The sequence below is a fragment of the Haemaphysalis longicornis genome, unplaced genomic scaffold (assembly GCF_048455015.1).
Source record: "Haemaphysalis longicornis isolate Haplotype H1 unplaced genomic scaffold, Haemaphysalis longicornis Haplotype H1 scaffold_5, whole genome shotgun sequence".
NCBI classification, from domain to species: Eukaryota; Metazoa; Arthropoda; class Arachnida; order Ixodida; family Ixodidae; genus Haemaphysalis; species Haemaphysalis longicornis.
Genome location: NW_027526385.1, coordinates 100,041,061 through 100,062,801, shown reverse-complemented (window position 1 = coordinate 100,062,801; position 21,741 = coordinate 100,041,061). Strand labels below are relative to the sequence as shown.

General features: G+C 49.3%; 1 protein-coding gene and 1 non-coding gene across 3 annotated transcripts in view; both read left to right on the top strand.

Annotated features, from left to right (window-relative positions):
* LOC144138627 (uncharacterized) overlaps window positions 1-21,741 on the top strand; it is a 220,077-nt gene that overhangs the window by 52,331 nt on the left and 146,005 nt on the right. The window contains exon 1 of one of the 2 annotated variants that reach the window (XM_077671016.1): window positions 11,996-12,120. The exons of the other annotated variant lie outside the window; for it this stretch is intronic. The gene's annotated coding sequence lies outside the window, so the exon portion shown is untranslated. Of the gene's footprint in view, window positions 1-11,995; window positions 12,121-21,741 lie in introns of those variants that run through there. 2 annotated transcript variants of the gene reach the window in all.
* Window positions 8,878-8,950, top strand: Trnak-cuu (transfer RNA lysine (anticodon CUU)). Its single transcript has one exon. It is a non-coding gene; the product is annotated as a tRNA-Lys (tRNA).

Genomic DNA, 21,741 nt, shown 5'->3' with positions numbered 1-21,741 from the left:
CTACCCACCCTAACACGACTTTACGCGGCGTTAACGACCCCCAATGCTCTGCATTTACTCGTGTTCCCCTCGCGGGAAGGCGCGGGAATTTTTTTTTCAGTTTCGGAACTGCGCCTTCCAAAGCGGGCGCGACTTTACCCTAGGCGCTGAGAGGGCGCTCCGGTCGCGAGTTGCGGTGTGTCGGCGGCTGCGGCGGCGGCTCCGGCGGCAGCGTTGACAGCGTGCGCGGCCGGTCTGCTGGGGCCAAAGTTGCGGCAGCGGTGTAGTTGCGTGTCTGCTCTACGAGTTTCTTCTTTTCGCTTGCGTTTGTCTTCACCCTTGCGGGAGAAATTTCTTTCATGTGCTGGGCTTGGTGCAATGCTGGCTTGCTTGATTCCCAGTCCAGTCGGCTGTACTAGATTTTACAGCCCACTTTAGCAGTGATGCTTGTGAGGAGGCTGGGCACACGCATTGTGCATGGGGCACGTGCCCTTTACAAAATGTACAACTGTGAGGAGGAGGACGGAATGTATATAGCTCCTCATGCTAAAGAACTCTTATTAAAACAAAACAGACTAGTGAACAAAAACAAAATAAATAATGCTAATTAACAATATAACCGGAAAACATGCAATTCAAATCTCAATACAAAACTTCCTAATTTATCCAGGATTTTGGGTAAGCTTTAACCGGCGAAACAATCTGATTTCTTCGGAACAACAAAGCATACGCGGATGTCTTTCATAAAGAAAGCATGCAGTTGCTGCGCATGGCTATAAGAAAATATCATTCGTGCTGCAACGAATTTGCGCGATTGGCATGGCAAGCGAAATCGTGTGTACGTGAAAATTCATTTAAAATGCTGTCGTTCGTATTGGTATTTTATCCCCCTCTAAAAACCACTGGGCGTACGTACACCTCCTTGCATAATAAGCCCATTTCAAAAAAAATTGCCCCCACCTCCCCGAAGGGAATCGTGAGGAAGTGCGAATGCATTTCTTGCGCCGAGAGTACACGGCGTAGTAATTGTGCCATCGCCTTGAGAGGCGCAGTACCGGCGAGGGGGAGCTGTCAGGCGAGGAGAGAGGCGCGCGCCGAGGGTGAGTGCAAACCTCACTGCACTGGTGCAAACCTCTGCGGGGAACGTGCACCGAATCGTAGGGGGGGGGGGGAGGTGGGGGCAAACCTCACTCCAAAGTGCAAACCTCACTCAAAGGTGCAAACCTCACTCCACTGGTGCAAACCTCTGGGGGGAACGTGCACCGAATCGTGGGGGGGGGGGCAGGTGGGGGCAAACCTCACGCTCCTCTCCGCTCCTCGCGCCGTTGCTAGGGGAGAGCAGGAGGAGCAATGCGGACGGCGGAAGGTTCGGGGTCGCTTATAAAGTGCATTCGCACTTGCCCCCACCTCCCCGGCGGACGATTCAGGCTCGCTTAAGAAGTGCATTCGCACTTATTCCTGGCCAATCTCCCACGTGGGTATGTGCCATGTCAGCGGCCAGGCAGCGCGCTTATTCCTGGACAATCTCCCACGTGGGTATGTGCCATGTCAGCGGCCAGGCAGCGCGCGCCCATCTCCCCCCGTTGCTAAGGAAGACGAAAAGCGCGCGCACCCGCAGCTGTTGCTATGCGGACGGCGGAAGGTTCGGGGTCGCTTATAAAGTGCATTCGCACTTAAAAAATCACGAGCTGGAATAGCGCGGCAACAACGTTGAGCAACTTCCGAGAACAGTTATTTCTTTTCCAGTACGCAGCCAGAGCTAGCTGGTCACAACCCGAGATGCCGGGGCGGAACGTACGCTACGGCCGGGAGGGCCGGTTTTTGAGTCCAACAGCGAAAAAAATCACCTGACCACCAACCCTACGTAACGTGTTACGCCACGTAGTTTCTTTTTTTGTTTTTGCTTTTTACCTGAGGATTGTCGTATTTCTCTGCCGTTCTTTTCTCTCTCTCTCGCGCGCGCGTTGCGTTTGCCCGGCGTTGCACGCGCACTCCGGCAAGTCGACATTCGGATGTGGTGCTGATTATTCTTCTCCGTGCCTGCCCTAGGTTCAAGCGCTCCGAGCTTTTCTTGCGCGCTGACATCCCGGCACTGACATGCGGTTTCAGTTGTGCTTTCTTTCCGAGCGTGGGTGGGCGCACACATCTGGTGATTGTGTACATTCTTGGAAGCAAACTGCTACAATAAACAGAAGGCAATACAATGTTTTTTTGCCCCTTGTAGTGGTTCTTCTGAGCCCACTCCTCCAGAAGAGCTGCATACGCGTGCTCCAGTTGGCTGAGTAATTGCGTGTCTCTAGAAGTTTCTTCCTTTCATTTGCGTTTGTTTTTTACCCATGTGCGCGAACCTTGCCCTTACAGTGCGTTCAGTTTGTGACGCTATTGAACAGTACCGATTTCATCGAGGCTTTCATTGACTACATCAATACGCTGTGTTTTCTTTGATGGCTTACCGAAATGCCAACGTGCTCCGCACCTGTCTGTGCGAGCAGACACAGAAGCAACACTCAGAAGCGTCACTTTTTAGCGCCGCCATCGGATCCATATTCCCCCGCGCGGTCAAAGAGCTAAGGAAAACGCGCAAGGTATGTGGGCCTCATTTTCTCAAAAAGGACGTTGCGAACAAGTATAGGTATCATTAACGTAAAGTCGCCGAGATGGACCGGGCTTACACTAAGGAAGGTGCAGTTTCAGTTAACTTTCCCAACTTTCCCAGCAACTTAATTTGTTGCGGAAGCAGACTCGGCGGCGATATCCGAAAAAGAGAAAGGCAGCGTCTGCGCACAAACTAGGTGATTACAAAAGGAGAGCACTTGCCCATGGAGCGACAAGAGGAGTTGTCCAACCATGAGGTGCCTGTTCCCCCGAAATGCACCGATTTTGCTAGTCGAGAATAGTGCGGTAATATGGCTCCCAGCCAACTTTATAACGGCAGCACTCGAAAAAAAAAAAACCGAGGCAGCGTCGGCAAATTGTCCGCAAATTGGCGGGGAGATGCAGAACTGAAAAACCATCGGTGGCTCCATGGTCCTGCCTGCCGTTCCCTACTGGACTATATCCGGGAGGCCAACCTAGATTCCTGGATATAGATCAGACCCGCTTGGTGTCTACTAAGCCTTGAGGCTATTAAATAAACGAACAAACAACAACAACAATCTATAAACGTTGGTACGTGGTATGAGTTTGTCTTTATTTAAGCATTATCATAATCATGTTCAACGCAGGTCATGGACAGTAGGTGACGTCGAGCTGGGTTTGGCGTTCCGCTTTGATTAATTTATGACCGCCTTATGGTGTGTAGCCCCGGATACATGGACCCGACGAGGGAGGGTCGAGTCGACTGGCGGGTTCAGCTGCCTCGACCCCTCACGCGTGTATATGAGCTCCATTCAAAGAGTCGAGGCGAGGGGGCCGGGGGATTGCCGGAGAAGGAGCTACAGTATTTTTTACGATTCTAGCGCGCACCTTCTTTTGCTAAAAGCTGGCCGTAAAGTTTGTGTGCGCGTTACAATCGGGCTCAAAACCGAAACAGGTTTTAAATCGGACAGCCCGAGGTCCTCCTAAACTCCAACTCAATCCAATAAAAAAATCCGTCAACACCACGTGAGTGAATTTCGGCGCACTCATTCCTGAATGACATACCTTGGTCAGCTGTTACACATCTTTCTTCTATTGCAATTAGCCCGTCACACGTACAATTATGAAGGTCAAGACATTTGAAATTGCAAACAGCTTCAATGTTTCCCACTATAGTTTTATTCCCCACAGGAGCTGGATAAGCAAGTTTACGGAGCACAATTTATTTTTGGCTGCCACAGTTGCACGCGCAAAATAAAACCTCCTTATTCTAGGTAAGTAGTGTCATATATTTTACATCTGCGCGGTAAAGCCAACGTCCAGTTATTTTTTCGGATTTTCCTGCGCGAACGTACGCGTGCGGTACAATCGGCGAGGCGTTATAATCGTGCATATATGGTATTCAGCTCCCCACGGCCCGCCGACTTAGCCCGACGAGCGCATCAACCCACCCCCTGCCTGCGAGTCGAACGGACTCGCCCCGACGGCTTTTCGTCCAAAAAACCTGTTTATTTCAACTCAACGCGCCCTCGCCGGGTCAATGTAAACGGGGCTTGTGAAATGTAAAGTCAAGGGCTGTTGTAGTGGATGAACCCTAAAGTTGCTGAAGATAAGGTCGATGCACGTTCCCCGTATGGTTGTGGGCTGCTTGTAATCACGGCCAGCCGAGACTCCCCGACGCACGCCGCTGCCGACGACGGTGATGATGATGGTTGGGTTTTTTTGGCGCAAGGCCAGCTGGGGCAAAGAGCGCCAAACAAAATTATACAACAGAAAACAGGGGCTATTAAAATGTGGAGGCCAGAATGACAGTAAAATCAAATTAAAAAATGGAGATGGCTGGTGTATAGGGCCAGTGTTGATTACGCATGATAGGATATGAGGTTTAAAAGTTAACATCAGGGGCAAATATTTAAAAACGCGTTCCACAGAGACGATGGCGTTGTCACCAAAAAACAAGAAAGGGTGTAGCGGAATGTGTTGTCTTTATAGTTCCTTGAAGTGTCTGTGTCTTGTTGTGTCGAGTGCCTTGCATGTAATTAAGATGTGGACTACGGATAGGCCCTCCCAACACCTGCTACACATGGGTCTTGGAGAGCCAGTGAGCAGGTGTGAGTGTGTTACATATGTATGGCCTATCCGCAACTTAGCTAAGGTAACTTCAATGTGTCTGTGTGTGAGTCAGTAGTGTATGCTTCCAAGTGTGGTTTTATTACGTGTAACTGTTATCCGTTCACTCCAGTGTGTTTGCCATGCATTGCGAAATAGGTGTCTAATGTGTGGCTTCATGTCTGTGTACGGCACTGTTGCTATGTCCACTGTATTCAAGAGTGTACCAGCAGTGGCCGTTTGATCTGCGGTTTCATTCCCGGCTATTGCAGAGTGGCCAGGAACCCAACATATTGTTATTCCAAGACTTGAGGCGTATGCCGACATAAGGGCCTTAAAAACAAGATTGATTACGTAATTTTTTGAGCGTTTTCTTGACAAAGGTGCACGTACAACACTAAGAGAATCTGTAAACACTATGGACTTTGAAATTTGATGTTGACCGATGTGATGTAAAACAAGTAAAATGCCGTGTGCTTCAGCCGTAAAAATGCTGTTGTGGGAGTTCATTCTTTTACACACGTTGAGATTCGGCCCATGCGCAGCACAAGACACAGCCGTAGCTGTCTTTGATGCGTCGCAGTAATACTCTGCGCATTGATACTTCTCCTTCAGGAAGAGGAAATGCTGAATAATGCCTACCCTTGGTGCCCTGTTTTTGTCAAATTGCAGAAAGGACAAGTCACAACAAACTGCCCGAAGTTGCCACGGCGCAATAAAATCCGTAATGGGTGTGTTGTGGATGTGTGAAAATGACACAGCCAGCTCAGAAGCTTCTGCTCTCACTCCGAGAGGGAACGGCATGGAAATAGATGGACGATTTGCAAAGAGCTGCTCTGATGATGCATCATGAATGGTTGAATTAAAAAGATGATTTGTCATAGACATGATTTTAGAGGCATACAACAAGTTAGTGTATGTCCTCTGGTAATACAGGGACCATTTGTGACACTCTGCATAGAGGCTTTCAACGGGGCTAGTGCGAAAGGCGCCACAGGCAAGATGAAGCCCCAGATGAAGCACCGGATCAAGCATTTTTAGCGCCGTCTTCGTCGCGGACCCATAAATAACACTGCCATAATCCAAGCGAGATCCTACCACTGCAGTATAAAGACGCAGGAGGAGCTGCTTGTCAGCACCATAAGATTGATGTTACAGGACTTTAAGAATGTTCATTGTTTTTAGGCATTTGTGTTTGAGGTGTTTCAAGTGAGGGATAAATGTGAGTTTACTGTCGAATATTAATCCCAAAAACTTTTTTTCCCCTCTGACAGGGATTACTACACCATTAATAGAGATATCAGGGTCGGCATTAATTCCTTGCTTCCGGGAGAACACAACACAAGTACTTTTTACAGGGTTCAGTTCAAAACCGTTTGTGTCCGCCCAGCCAGCAAGTTTGTTCACCCCAAGCTGGACTTGGCGTTCACAAATTGAGAAGTTACACGATTTAAAAGATATTTGGACGTCATCTACATATACAGAACAGGAAATGGTTGGTGGCAATGCCTTCCGGAGCGAGTTCATCTTAACAATGAATAGTGTGCAGCTCAGGACACCGCCTTGAGGAACACCATTTTCCTGCACATATACATTGGAAAGAGCACTGCCAACCCTCACTCGAAAGGTCCCTTCCTATCCGACATGTAGCTAGCGAGGGTGTTCAGCATGTTGCCGGAGACACCAAACGACTTGAGGTCACTCAAGATGCCATACCGCCAGGCAGTGTCATAGGCCTTTTCCATATCAAAGAAGACTGTTATGCAAAACTGATTATGGATAAAGGCATCTTTTACATACGATTCCAACGCAACGATCGTTGGTGGATCTCCCGGCCCTGAAGCCAGTCTGGAAGCTGTCGAGAAGACCATTGTACTCTAAGAAGTACATGAGTCTCTTATTGATCATCTTCTCGAACAGCTTACAGAGTCAGCTTGTGAGGGCGATGGGACTGTAACTTGCGGGAGAGGAAGGGTCCTTCCCCTCTTTCAGAAAGGCCACTACGATGGCCTCCCTCCAAGACCCTGGGAGGTGCCCCAAAAGAAATGTTTTGTTGTAGAGGTGAAGGAGGGTTTCAAGTGTGTGTGTGCAAGTGTTGAATCATAGTGTATGCAATGTTGTCTGCGCCTGGAGCTGAACGTTTACAAGTACTAAGTCCGATCTTCAGCTCATGCAGTGAGAAGGGGGTTTCTGGTTCTTTTCTGGACTTCAACTCTGAATTCAACCGTTCGATATTCATGTGATCACTTTTTATCAACCTCGTCTGATCACACATCGTTATTTATGCCCAGCATAAATAAATAAACAAATAAATAAAAGTAATATATATATATATATATATATATATATATATATATATATATATATATATATATATAGCGAATCAGAATAGGAAATGAGGGGCTCGTAGAAATAACATAGAAATAAGGGTTGGCAGTCAAGAAAACCTCGGAAAGCAAAGGGGAGGTTGTGGTAGGTCATTGTAACAGATAAAGAATTTGCAAAGAAAGAAAGCGGAGAAAAAATGCCCGCCAGGTGGGATCCGAACCCACGACATCCAGAATACCGGTCTGGTGCGATAACCACTACGCTGCCAACGGGGCGATTCCCCCCCCCCCTTCGCTTTCTGGGGTATTTATGTCAATGTAATTTTTTCCTGTGCTTGGGGGTGGTAGCAAGCACCACTCTGACTTCTCGGGGTGAAGGGGACCTTCTTTTTAATTCCCGCGCCGTGACTCGAGTGTCTACGACATGTCGAGAGTGGTCAATCAGCGTTAAACCCTTTTAAGCTCCCTATGGCACCAAGACTGCCAGAACAGAGGCCCTCGCTATGCATGTAGCGTATCAGAATAGGAAATTAGGGGCTCGTAGAAATAACACAGAAATAAGGAAAAAATTACATTGACATAAATACCCCAGAAAGCGGGGGGGGGGGAAATCGCCCCGCCGGTAACGTAGTGGTTATCGCACCAGGCCGGTATTCTGGAGGTCGTGGGTTCGGATCCCATCTGGCGGGCATTTTTTCTCCGCTTTCTTTGTTTCTTTCCAAATTCTTTATCTGTTACAATGATCTACCACAACCTCCCCTTTGCTTTCCGCGGTTTTCTTGACTGCCAAACCTTATTTCTGTGTTATTTCTACGAGCCCCTCATTTCCTATTCTCATTCACAACATGCATAGCGAGGGCCTCTGTTCTGGCAGTCTTGGTGCCATTGGGAGCTTAAGAGGGTTTAAAGCTGGTTGACCACTCTCGACATGTCGTAGAAACTCGAGTCACGGCGCGGGGATTAAAAAGAAGGTCCCCTTCACCCCGAGAAGTCAGAGTGGCGCTGGCTACCACCCCCAAGCACAGGAAAAAATTACATTGACATAAATACCCCAGAAAGCGGGGGGGGGGGAAATCGCACCGCCGGTAGCGTAGTGGTTATCGCAGCAGAACGGTATTCTGGAGGTCGTGGGTTCGGATCCCACCTGGCGGGCATTTTTTCTCCGCTTTCTTTGTTTCTTTCCAAATTCTTTATCTGTTACAATGACCTACCACAACCTCCCCTTTGCTTTCCGAGGTTTTCTATACTGCCAAGCCTTATTTCTGTGTTATATATATATATATATATATATATATATATATATATATATATATATATATATATATATATATATATATATATATATATATACAAAGACAACCGTCCAACAAGCAATGGCGGGGTTTATTGTGCGAACCCTTCTTCTGCTTGCTCCGATGTGGCGGCGGCCGGAGCCGTTCGGCTCGTGACGGGGCCGCCCGCGTATGAAGATCGCCTGGAAAGGGAAGAGGATTACTTGGCAGCCGATCTCCTCGCTGTCCCGAACCGGACTGCCTCGGCGCGCGCGCCGTGCTTCCTCCCGCCCGGCCGTACGGCTCGTGACGTCACCGCGTTCTCCCCCGCGCCCCATTGGGCCGTCTGGACTCACGTGGTGCGTGACGTGAGGTGACGACGTTGCCTCCGGGCGAGGAGCGATCGCCCCTCCGTGCTCCGCGCCGGTGGGTGCGGGATTCCGCTACTACCCTTTCCACACTCCTCCTCCCTTAAGACTGTCACCACCCCGGTTTCAAGATGGTGTCCGAATCCAAGATGGCTAGCATTCTAACCACCTTAGGCTAAGCGGTTTCGCCTACCTTTCATTCCGCCTCCAGCTCCTCCAAGAGCTTCTGAAGGCGGGCTGCAGTAGGCCCGGCTAGCTCAGTCGGTAGAGCATGAGACTCTTAATCTCAGGGTCGTGGGTTCGGGCCCCACGTTGGGCGCCAAAATGTTGCGTGGGTTTGGCTCGGACGGTCCTCCGCACGCGGCTTCCGTGTATACGGGCCGGCGTAAGAGGCAGGCAACACAAAGACAACCGTCCAACAAGCAATGGCGGGGTTTATTGTGCGAACCCTTCTTCTGCTTGCTCCGATGTGGCGGCGGCCGGAGCCGTTCGGCTCGTGACGGGGCCGCCCGCGTATGAAGATCGCCTGGAAAGGGAAAAGGATTACCTGGCAGCCGATCTCCTCGCTGTCCCGAACCGGACTGCCTCGGCGCGCGCGCCGTGCTTCCTCCCGCCCGGCCGTACGGCTCGTGACGTCACCGCGTTCTCCCCCGCGCCCCATTGGGCCGTCTGGACTCACGTGGTGCGTGACGTGAGGTGACGACGGTGCCTCCGGGCGAGGAGCGATCGCCCCTCCGTGCCCCGCGCCGGTGGGTGCGGGATTCCGCTACTACCCTTTCCACAATATATATATATATATATATATATATATATATATATATATATATATGTGTGTGTGTGTGACGCAGGCGACATGGCGTCCCTCGAACCAATACCTTTATTAGCAACTTCTTCCTCGCCCACCACTATCGCACCGCACCGTCACTTGGTGGCTCATCTCCCATTCCGGCCAACTAGACTGCACCATCCATGATGTAGAAGGTGCAGCATAGGCATGGAGAGGAAAGCCACAGAGGAGAGGACAATGTAGAAGGGTTGAGGATTTAAAGGGGCCATGACAAACGGCAAGTTTATTTCACTCGAAAGATTGCCTCGTTAGAACAATTCTGGCACCACTTCTAAAGTGAACTTCGGTCAAATAAGATGTATAATAATGAAAATAAAGAATAGGCACACGACTCGCACGCAATGTTTTCACACCACCGCCAGTACTGGCGCAAAATTTAAAAGCTGCGATAACGTGTCAAAAACTTCCTTTATGTGTGAAGGTGCCTCCTAGGAAGTTTCACGCTCCTGATGCCGGAGCCGTTTGGCATCGACATCAGCATGGTGCGACGAGCGCCACGCCCCCAAACTGCCGACGTAAGGGCTCCCGTGACGTAGTCAGTGCGCTGCCTGCTGTTGGCGCGCGCTGCTTCGCCTTGTGCATACGTCACAGTTTTGGGACTGGCTGTCATGCTGCCCAGGCGCGTGCGACCACAACCGGTCAGTCGGATGCACGCCCGCGTCTAGACCGGCCATGGTGAGACGAAAACACTATCAGCGGGGAACGGCTATGGCAGCATGGCTACGCTCACGGTCAAGGCCCGGCACCACTGATGATGATGGTGGCGTGAACATATAATGATGGAAGTGGAGCTAAATTCACATGGTGATGTTCTCCTGTCATGACAACCGCCTCGGTGTTCTTTTGGTCGGAGCCGAAAGTGACACGAAAAAACGAGGCTGCGAATAGTTATGTACGCAGCGACTCTGGGCCGTGCAGTAGGCCCGGGAGGCGGCGGAGAGGCAAGGCCGCGACGTCCCCACATGAGGGACCTAAGGACCGGTCGGCTGAAGCCCTGCGGAACCATAAAGTTTTCACCAACCAAGCTATATCGACTATCTGATGTGCCATTCTGTGATTACTGAGCTCGTAGGCACCCACAGCAGCGAGGAAAAAAAAGTAACACGAAAATTGCGTGTCAGTACTCGTGTCAGTACTCATTTAAAATTCAATTGTCTTCTATTATGGCGCGACATCTGGTGGTCTTCTATTTTAGCTACACGCGGATCCTCGTGCGCCGCGCTCTGAAACGCAATTGTGCGTGTGCGTCTGTGTCGAGTAAGATCGCTTTCCAATTAAATAAGAACCAGCACGCTGAGGAAACATGTTATGGCCGCGCACCTGCAGAAATGATGGAAAATGAGTTGCACTAGCTCCTTTCCATACCGACTCATTATAAGGGCAGAAAAGCAGTAGTGAAAAATGGCTGTGTCATTCCTAAGTCTATGATTTGGTTTACACCAACAAATATCAGGCGAGGTTGAAACCACGATTCATTTGTGGTGAGGCCGTTATGGCACCGTACCCTGCAGTGTATGCGAGCTAGCCTCCGAGCTTGAACCTACCGCATTATTGGTATCATGCTCAATTGCCGACGTTTTGCTCAATAAGACTTCATACTGGTTACCAGCCTGGTATTAATAAACCAGCAGGCGCCTACACAAACAGTAGGTTATGTGGAACTCAACCGACATTTTTTTACACCCTATGGTGCACGTCGGCATACTCTCGCGCTATGGCAACGTAATGTGATAAAATAGTACCGCAGGCGGGACCTCCCATGATGATTGTAAAAAAAAGAGCAATCATCAAGCAACACTAGCATACAATGTCAGCAAATAAACACTCAGCATAAAACAGAGAAAGATGATTACAAAAGCCAAAGAAAACCAAAGAAAAAATATTACACTAAGAAGCAGGAACACTAAAAATCAAATAGAACTCCAATCTATTAAAAAATGGGGATATGAATACCACATCAACAACAAAACATGATACTACAGTTACAATTCAATCAAACAGAAGGGCCTAACAAGAAAGTCTTTAATTTGGTTTTAAAAAAGCAAAGTGAAGTAGGAGATTTAATATCAGAGGTTAGTGAATTCCAGAGCGAAATGGCCGAGAATTATTACCAGTAGGCTGTCCCTTTTGCTCGAAAAATTGCTAGAGTTGACGCCTAGCTCCGACTCTTCGCTCTCCGCACAAGACCACGGCTTCGCAAGGAATGTTGCGACGCAGCAATATTTCTTCCGCAGCTTTATCAAAAACCGTACTTTAAATCACGCATCGAGCTAGTTTACGATATTTTAAGTCTTTTATTATGATGAAAAGTAACGCACACGCAAAGCCTCGTGCGGACAAGCATAAAAAGTCAACCGAGAGCAAAGAAACAGCAGGGAGAGCGAACCCTACTGAAGCAGACGACAAATGCGAGAAGCAGACGACACGGAGACGCGCTTCGCAGCGCCGACCGCGGTCGCGCTCACCGCCAGTCGGCGTTTCGCGAGTCGCGGAGAGCACTAAAAGACCCCACACAACGCCGTCAGCTGCGCATAGAAGTCGTGCGCGAGGGTGGGACCAGTCTCCCCGAAGCGTTCGGAGCGGAGCAGAAGTGAAGGCGTTTTTAGCACTTTCGTCTTTTTGCACTGGGCAACCTTCAGAATGTAAGTGCTCGAGCCCGCCGCCTCACTTTCATTTATGAGCTGGCTTCATTATTGATACGCTTTTAAAGATAGTCTTTCTTGGGCTACCCAAGCGCCCGAATGTTCGTCTGTCTGCTTGTCTGCCGGTTGTCTGTCTGTCGGTCTGTCTGTCTGCCTGTCTGTCTGTCTGTCTGTCTGCTGTCCCTCGATTGTGTTTTAGAGCTGCCGACTAATGCCGCCGCCAACAAGTATGCCTGGGCGATATTGCAGTGGGTCCTCTAGTTCCGTTTGAATGTATCACTTGATTGGTAACCTGCAGATAACTATGGATTAAGTGCGGGCCTATATATTACGTCAATCATATCCGTATTACATCCCCGTAACGCGAAATTCACAAGTTCCTCAATATTTATTTTTCGCTCTCTTCGTGTTTTTTAGGTGGAATCACCAAATTACCAAATTACTAAATTCGGGTGGAGTTACCAAAGGCTAGTTCTTAAAATTTTTACTAAGTTGCATTTTCCCTTCAGAGCCCCTTTAAATTGTTAGTAAGCTAAGGGCGGATCACTCGCGGATGTCACAGTACGCGGCACTAAAGTATATGCGCATCTCACTGACATACATACACACGGTAGTCTGCTCTAGCGGGGCGCAATCGGAAAGGCTGCGATCGAAACATCAATACATTCCGCAAAGTAATACGCAAGACGTTCGCTCTCCAAGAAGAGAGACAGAGAGAGAGAGAAACTTTAATCACAGTTGAAGTGAGCATATTTGTGGTCGGGGTCTTCAGTCCAAGACTCCGTTGGTACGACCGGCTGTCTTCGCCCTTTCCTCTAGCAAGAGCTGCGTTTCAGGAGAAGAGCTGGCCAGCGTACTCTCCCACTGCTCGCGTGAGGGGTTGGGGATGGGGGGAAGGTCTGGGTTCAGTTGACATTCCCAGACAATATGGTACAGCGTGCCTGGTGCTTGGCAGTGAGTACATAGGGGGTCGTACAGAGTAGGGTGGATGGCGTGTAGTCGTGTTGGGTGGGGGTAGGTATTAGTCTGTAGTTGTCTCAGGATGACTTCCTGTTCTTTCGTGTCCTGATCGGTGACTGGGGGATAGAGTTGTCTCGCTAGTCGATAGTGTTGGGTGATGTCGGCGTATGTGAGGAGCGGTTGCCAGGTTCGCTCCGACTCTTCTTGCGGTGCCCGGTGGGCGAGTTCTCGGGCCAGCACGTGTGCCGTCTGGTTGCCGCGAAGAGCAGAGTGGGCCGGGGTCCAAATGATTGTGACCTGCTTCTGCGGTGGCCGTTGAAGCAGAATCCGAAGCGCTTGTCTTGAAACCCTACCTGCTTGGTATGCTCGGCAGGCGGCTTGGCTATCCGTAATAATTACGCTAGCCTTTGTCTGGGAGAGGGCAAGGGCGATAGCCGTCTCTTCAGCCTGCTGGGTGTTTGACGACTGAAGCGTCAGACTGGAAAGGATGTCGGTTGTGGAGGTAACGGCCGCCGATCTTACCCCGTACCTCGCGTATTCCGCCGCGTCTGTATATACGACGTAGTCTTGTCCTCCGTACTGTTTTTCTAGCGCAGTTGCTCTTGCTAGGCGTCTTCCCTCATGATGTTGAGGGGCCATGTTCCGGGGTATTGGACGGACAAGAATTCTGGTCCTTAGTTCAGGCGGGATGTCCACTGCGTTTTCCGTGATGTGCGGCGCCGTGTAACCAAGCGTAGCTAGCGTTTCCCTACCCGTTGGGCTTGCTCCGAGTCTTACTTTCTGCGCCGTTAGGTGGGCCTCCATGAGCTCTTCGATGGTGTTGTGCAGTCCCAAAGCCGTGAGTCGTACCGTAGAGGTGCTTGGAGGAAGTGCCAGGGCTTGTTTATATGCCTTTCTAAGAAGGACGTCTAGCTTTTCGCGCTCCGATGTCCCCAAAACCGCATAAGGAGCCAAGTAAATGATTCTGGATACGACGAAGGCCTGCACAAGACGGACCATGTCGTTTTCTTTTAGTCCATGGCTCCTGTTCGCCACCCTACGCAGCATCCGAATAATTTGAGCCGTGGTTTCTTGGAGCCTGTTGAGAAGCAGGGTGTTTTTGCAGTTTTGCTAGTATGTCATCCCTAATATCTTGATTGAGGGTTTCGGTTTGATGAGTATGCCATCGAGCCAAATTTTGATGTCTGAAACGTCCCTGCGGCATTTTTGTACTATTATAAGTTCCGACTTCTGCGGGGCACAAGTTAAACCACATCGGCTGGCGTAGGTGCGGATGACGTCCGCTGCCATTTGTAGGCTGTCTTGCATAACGCCTGGAGAGCCTTTGGCAATCCAGATCGTTATATCGTCCGCATACAGGGCATGCTTAATGTTGGGGATTTTCTCTAATTGTCGGGGAAGGCCTATCATGGCTATGTTGAAAAGTAGAGGCGATAGCACTGCCCCTTGTGGTGTACCACGACTGCCACACTTTATGAGAGACGACTGGATGTCGCCAATCTTAATGATCGCAGTCCTATCAGACAGAAAATTCTTGATGAATGAGTACGTCTTTTCCCTGCAACCCAGGTTGCAAAGATTTGTGAGGATTGCTTCGTGCGTTACATTGTCGAACGCACCCTTCAAGTCGAAAGCCAGGATCGCTTTGGGTGTGGTGCGACTGGCTGCCTCAAATATGTCCTTCTTCAGCTGCAGCAGTACGTCCTGAGCTGAGAGGTGCGGGCGGAAACCGAACATCGAGTGAGGCATTTGGTCCGTCGTTTCAAGAAACCTTTGTACACGGTTAAGAACGACGTGTTCCATAAGCTTTCCGATGCACGAAGTGAGGGAGATGGGGAGAAGATTATCCGTGCAAGGTGTTTTGCTTGGTTTTGGAAGGAGACGAATCTCTGCTTCTTTCCAGGCCGGTGGCACCATCCCCTTCTCCCAACACTCGTTCATGCAGGTAGTCAAAGCCTCCACGGAGCCGTCATCCAGGTTTCTTAGGGCCTTGTTCGACACGCGGTCCATGCCAGGGGACGTGTTCCGGCGGATCTTCAGCAAAGCCGCCCTCACTTCAGCTGATGTTATTGGGCTATCGAGATCTGAATTGGGGCATCCCCCGTACTCTGGCAACTGCACCCTGGGTGTAGGCGGAAAATATCTTGCCTGTAGCTCCCGTAAGAGGTCTTCTTGCGTGCCAGGAAATTGGTGAATGATGGCTTGCATCGTCTTACTAGTTTCACTCCGACTTTTAGTACGGTCGATTAGGTAGCAGAGGATGTTCCACGTCTTGGATGTACTTAGTCTTCCTTGAAGAGCATCGCACATCTGAAGCCAGTTCTGCCTACAGAGCTCGGCCGCGTACGCTGACGCCTCTTTGTTGAGCAAAGATATTCGTTTGCGGAGTCTCTTGTTGTGCCTTTGCACCTTCCATCTGCGAAGAAGGCTGCGCCTTGCCTCCCATAAATGAAGCAGGTGTGGGTCGACCGCTGGAATGTCATCGGAGAGGCTGAGTTTCTTCGTGTAGTGCGTGATTTCTTCCACGAGCGTCTTCGCCCAGTGACCTATGTCTTCTATCTTTTCTTCTGTTTTACCTCTTCTATGGGAGCGTAGTGCTTGCCAATCAGTAAGTTTTGCTACCCCGATGACCCTACGGAACTGATGCCCTGGGATTTTCGTCTGTAGTATCATATGATCACTCCCGAGGTTGTCCTCCGTATTGCTCCAGGTGGCATTTGGGGCGTGTGAAACGAGCGTAAGGTCAGGGCTAGTATCCCGGGCTGTGCTCGTGCCTATACGAGTTGGGGCACTTGGCTCCGTGAGGAGAGTGAGGTTCTCCTCATCTATTATTTTCAACAGTTCTTTGCCCCGTTTGTTGACGTACGTGTATCCCCATTCAGAGTGAGCAGCGTTAAAGTCACCCACAACGATGAATGGGTTGGAACCCGCCAGGCACTTTGCTTGTCGGATCATGCCTGCCAATCCCGGCGCTTTGTTTTTGGGGCGACAATAAATGTGAAGGATGAACAGACTGCTCGTACATTTGAGTTTCTGCGAAACCAGCTCTGTAAGGACGCAATCATGGGGGTTACTAGAGAGCTGGTGGTGGATGGCAGTAATGTTTTTCTTAATTAAAGTGCACACGTCTCTGCCTTCTTTCTTTGTCTGTGTAATATAGCCCGGGAGCTTGGCAACCACCGTTGATTCTTGAATCGCTATTACGTCGGGGGGTTCTTGTTGATGAGCAATATGGTGTTGAAGGTCACCTTTCTTATTTTTGAATCCCCTGCAATTCCACTGCCAAACGACAGTGGGACAGCACGCATTATATTTTGCACTAGTGGTCATTAATGGTTGATGGGGAGGTCAGTAGCCATGTCATTTAATACCGGGCGATGATATGGCTTCTCTCTGCGCGCAAGACGGCCAGGGAGGGTTGTAGTCTGGGTTTCGAGACTCTCCACTCTATGTTGAGTATTCTGAACCTGCGCCGAAAGCTGATTAAGTTTGGAGGCGATGGCTTGGAGTTGGGTTAGTATCGGGGCTGTAACATCACCAAGGCTGGCATTTAATGTTTCTCTGGTGACATACTGGGGGTTTTTCTCCATGGTGTCTTCTTCTTGGTTCTCTATTTTGCGTTTCTTTTCGATTATTGGCTGTTGGTCTGGTGGGGGAATGCTTGGAGGTGGGGGTGTTTTTTCTTCAGAAGTTACCTCTCTGACTGCAGAAATGGATTGTGTAAGAGTGTTAATGGTCATAGTCTGTTCTGCCATGAACTTCTTGAGCGTTTGTATTTCTGTCCTTAGTGTTTGAATTTCTGCCTGGAGCTTGGTACACTCGATACATTGCTGAGAATGGGATGGGGGGCGAGCAGCGGGAGAGATAACTGAAGCCCAGCTCACCTGGTTGTGCTTCTCTCCTTTCGCTTGCTGCTTGGCCGGTGGCTTGGATTTGGAGCGGGATCGGGACTCTGACCGAGATCGAGACCTCAACTGGGAGCTGCAGCTGGATGAGTTCTTGAAATGAACCGTTGACCGGCGGGAATGGGACCTCGACCGGCCTTCACTTGGAGTTCTGCCGCGGGAGGGCGTCCGCTTCCTCAATGACGTCTTCATCACGGATCCGGAACGACGCTTCGAGATGCTTCTTCTCTGACTGGCATTGCGCCTTGTTGATGAGCGAGATTGGCGGAAGCGCGAACCACCACCACGGAGTTCAGGGGACGGAGAGCGGGCCTGTCGGGAGGACTGCTGCTGATGCAGCGGAGGCTTTCTACGATTGACAGGCGGCACGTAGCGTTTGGCGCAAGACTTGTCCGCCGTCGGGTGGGTGCCGCCGCACAAGATGCACTGGGGGTGGCAGTCATGCGGGTCCGTTGTTAAAGAGAGCCCACATTTTCCGCACCTCGGCGTTTTAGGGGGTTGTGGGCAAACATCCTCCCTGTGACCAGTCTCGTTGCATTTGCGGCAGTAAGGAACCGTTCTTTTGTAGAGGTAGCAGCGAACCGGGATACCACTGTAGTTGACATAATAGGGAACGCGTTTGCCGCAGAATGTGATAACCATCGTTTCCGTGTTCCCAAGCCTTCTACATGTTAGAACTTCATAACTTGGATCCTCGATGCGTTTAATGACTGTGTCGGGGGTTGTGTCAAGGTCGATGTTATGAATGACCCTTTGCAGGAATTGTCTGGAGATGGCGCGTATGACGCAACCTCATAGGAGTTCCCATCAATTGTTAGTTTCTTGATCTCGCTTAGCTTCATGGCTGTAGTTTCACAAGGGGTACTCGCGACAAGGACGTTTTGGTCCCCGTCTACGCGCATCTTGATGTTGACTGCTCCAACTGGCAGCTTTACTTCAGTGGCTATAGCCATTAGCAAATTTTCTGGGCTCACCCTGGCAAGGCGGAGACCATTTCTTGGTCGAAATGCCAGCTTCAGATCTTCAGCAGGAAGTGGAGGCTGTCTGGGCCTACGCGCTGCGGGCCGGCTATTGCAAAGGGTGGGCTTGTCCGACGTTTGGGCCAACTGCTGTTGACCGGTAAGGAGTCGCTGGTCTAGGCGGCGCTTCGCGCGACGGGCGACGAGAATCCAGGGCGCAGTAGCTAAATGGCGGCGAATACCAACCTGAATCCTAAACTATGCATAGTTTAAAATTCGAAGTTCAGAATTGCGGCGCGCAAAAAGGTCGCAACAAGGAAACAATGAGTCATACTGTCAAAGGAAAAAAAAAAGATCGGTCGGGACCTTTATCCGACGCAGCTGCAGAGGTGTTTGTTGCGGTGCATTGTGAAATCCCAAACTCCTTGAAGCGTCGCGCGCGAGGCAGATGCTTCGCAGCGGCGACGGAGAGCGGGCGTTCCACTGATAACATTATCGCTTTTTTCCGCATGCCATTCGTCTTCTTCTCACTGTAAGTGCAGTTTGGATTTTGGACTTTGACTCACGTTCCACGCGAGAAAGCTTCGCGTTCTAACCATTTTTTTAAGGAAGATGCTTTGATTTTTTGGTCCGTAGGGCGACATAGGAGCTGGAAAAAAATGGGGCGTACGTTATCTATACTATCTGGCCTAATCGACTTTAATATTTACTGCACCACTTCCATGGTAAAGAAACCAGAATTTGGATGACCAAAAATTGTATGGGGTTTTTGTGATGGTTTTAAACTACGACACTTTTTTTTTGCACTCCGCTAATAATAATTCTCCTTGAACCGGTTCGCAAACAGCTTCAAAACTTCCGAACCGGTTCGCGAACCGGTTCGCCACCTGATTTAATCGAACCGGAACTGAGCCGGAACGAAATGAACTTACCCGAACCGTAACCGAACCGGCATTTTTTTCGATTCGACACAGTGATATACTAGGTGTTCAAAATTAAGCTTTACGGTTTTCCTAAAATTAGGCACTTCGAGGCACTCGAAGACCATCTGTGCAAATAAGTTATGTGGCTCGGGAGGGGGGGGGGGGGGGGCGGGCAACATAGTGAGATGATATTTATCCGTGTCAGCAGCCCAATTAACTAAAACTGAATAATTAACTTTTTGTTGACTGCCTAAGTGGGTATGTTTGTATGGAAATGTTAGAGGCGGTTGTGTTTCTACATAATATTAGTTGGAATAATTCTTTGCTTCGACATATTTGACTCCAATTTTAAAGGTCGTTCGCATGATTACGCATCCAAAAGAGTTAGGATCGGCGCAGTTCCTCCCTGATGTTACGCGGCTGTTGCGCTGTCATATCTTGATTTAGCCAGCCGAGAGGGGAAGGGAGCCAGTAATCATCTTTGCCAATGCCCCCGCTCCGATGTGAGACTAAACGCCGCACGCAACAGTCGCGTCACATTAGGGAGGAGGTTTGCGCCGACCCTAACCCTCTTCCATGAGTAATCATGAGGACAATTATAATTTAGAGTCGGATATCTCGGAGCACAGACACGCCAGAAGAATTCTTCTGGAAGAATTCTTCCTGACGAATTCTCCGAATCCAGAAAAGCATCTTTTGGGGCTGGGAAGAAGCTGACTGAGTTCCCAAAGACTGGTTCTTTAAAATTTTACAAAGTTTCATTGTCTCTTCAGGGCCCATTTAAAAGGTTGGTAACACCAATATGTTCACTAAGCTCAGACAAGGGCGAATCACTGGCGGATAACAGAATACGGTAATAAACAACGTGCACATCTCACTGACATGCATACAAACGATAGTCTGCTCTTGCGGAGCGCAAGCGGAAAGGCTGCGATCAAAATGTCAAGACATGCCGCAAAGTTATGCGCAAGACGTTCGCTTTCCAAGAGAAAAAGGGTGGCGAATATGCGTAGTTTAAGATTCGACGTTCAGAACCGCGACGCGCAGAAAAGTCGCGGCAAGCGGTGCCAACGAGCCATTGCGTAAAAGGAAAAAAAAATCGGTCGCGACCTCACCTGCTTGTTGCCATCCCACGACACATTTTGACTCTCACGGGCGTCGCTCAACGTTGCTGACGTAGACGACTACCAGCGAAGGGGCGTGCACCTATACGATACAGCTGCAGCGGCGATTCTTGCGAAGAGTTGTGCAATCACGAGTTCCTTGAAGCGTGTCGCGTTAGGCAAATGCTTCGCAGCGGCGACGGAGAGCTGGGGTTCCACAGATAACATTATCGCCTTTTCCGCATGCCATGCGTCTTCTTCTCAATGTAAGTACTCATCTAACGACGCCACTCAACGCACTTGCTTCTTTTCTAGTCTGCAAAATCTTAACTGTTTGCGTGCTCTGTGTGGACGTATAAAAACACGACTGCCTCTAAGTTTTGAATACAAACATACCCACTTACTGCAGTCAAAGAAAAGCCACTTATGCAACTTTAGTCAACTGCAGCGATAATTATCACCTGACTCTGTGTACACCCCTGGCCAAATTTATTTACTCACGCGGTGTTCGCGTGCATTCCAGTGCCTGTTTTTAAGACAACCATAAAGCTGAACTGCGAACTCACGATATATATATATATATATAATAAAGGTTAGCAGTCAAGAATGCCTCGGAAAGCAAAGAGGAGGATACGGCAGGTCATTGAAACACATGAAGAATTCGGAAAGAAAGTGGAGAAAAAATGCCCGCCGGGTGGGATCCGAACCCACGACATCCAGAATACGCCGAATATATATATATATATATATATATATATATATATATATATATGCCTCCTTTGGCGTTGTAGACTGCTGACCTATTCTTTCTGTATTTCCTCAACGAGCCCCTCATTTCCTTACTATATATATATATATATATATATCATCGTCCCCACCAGCCTACCTACGCCCACTGCAGGGCAAAGGCCTGTCCCATTATTCTCCAATTACCCTGGTCTTGTGCCAACTGTGACCAATTTATCCCTGCAAACTTCTTGATCTGATCTGCCCATCTAACTTTTTGCCGCCCTCTGCCCCGCTTGCTTTCTCTAGGGATCCACTGTGTTACCCTTAATGAACAGCGCTTATCTTGCCTTCGTATTACATGCCCTGCCCACGTCCATTTCTTCTTCTTAATCTCTACTAATGTATCCTTAACACGCGTTTGTTCCCTGACCCACTCCGCTCTCTTCTTGTCCCTTAATGTTACACCTGTCATTTTCCGCTCCATTGCCGGATGAGTCGTTCACAATTTAAGTTGAACCCTCTTAGTGAGCCTGCAAGTTTCTGCCCCGTAGGTGAGTACCGGTAAGATACAGCTGTCATACACTTTCTTCTTCAGCGACAATGGTAGGCTGCTATTCATTATCTGAAAATTTCTGCCGTATGCACTCCATCCCATTCTGATCCTTCCAATTATCTCTGCCTCATGGTTGGGATCCGGGGTCACAACTTGGCCTAAGTAGATATATTCGCTTACCACTTCCACTACCTCGCCCCCTATCCCAAACTGCTGTGCTGTCCCGAGGTTATTGATCATTACTTTGGTTTTCTGCATATTAATTTTCAGGCCAACGGTTCTACTCTGTTCGTCCAGTGCGGAAAGCATGCTTCACAATTCGTCCCCCGAGTTACTTAGGAAGGCAACGTCATCAGCAAATCTGAGGTTACTGAGGTATTCTCCATTAACCCTTACTCCCACCTGTTCCCAATCCAACGTTGCGAATACTTCTTGTGGACATATGTGAATAACGTTGGAGAGATTGTGTCTCCTTGTCTGACACCCTTC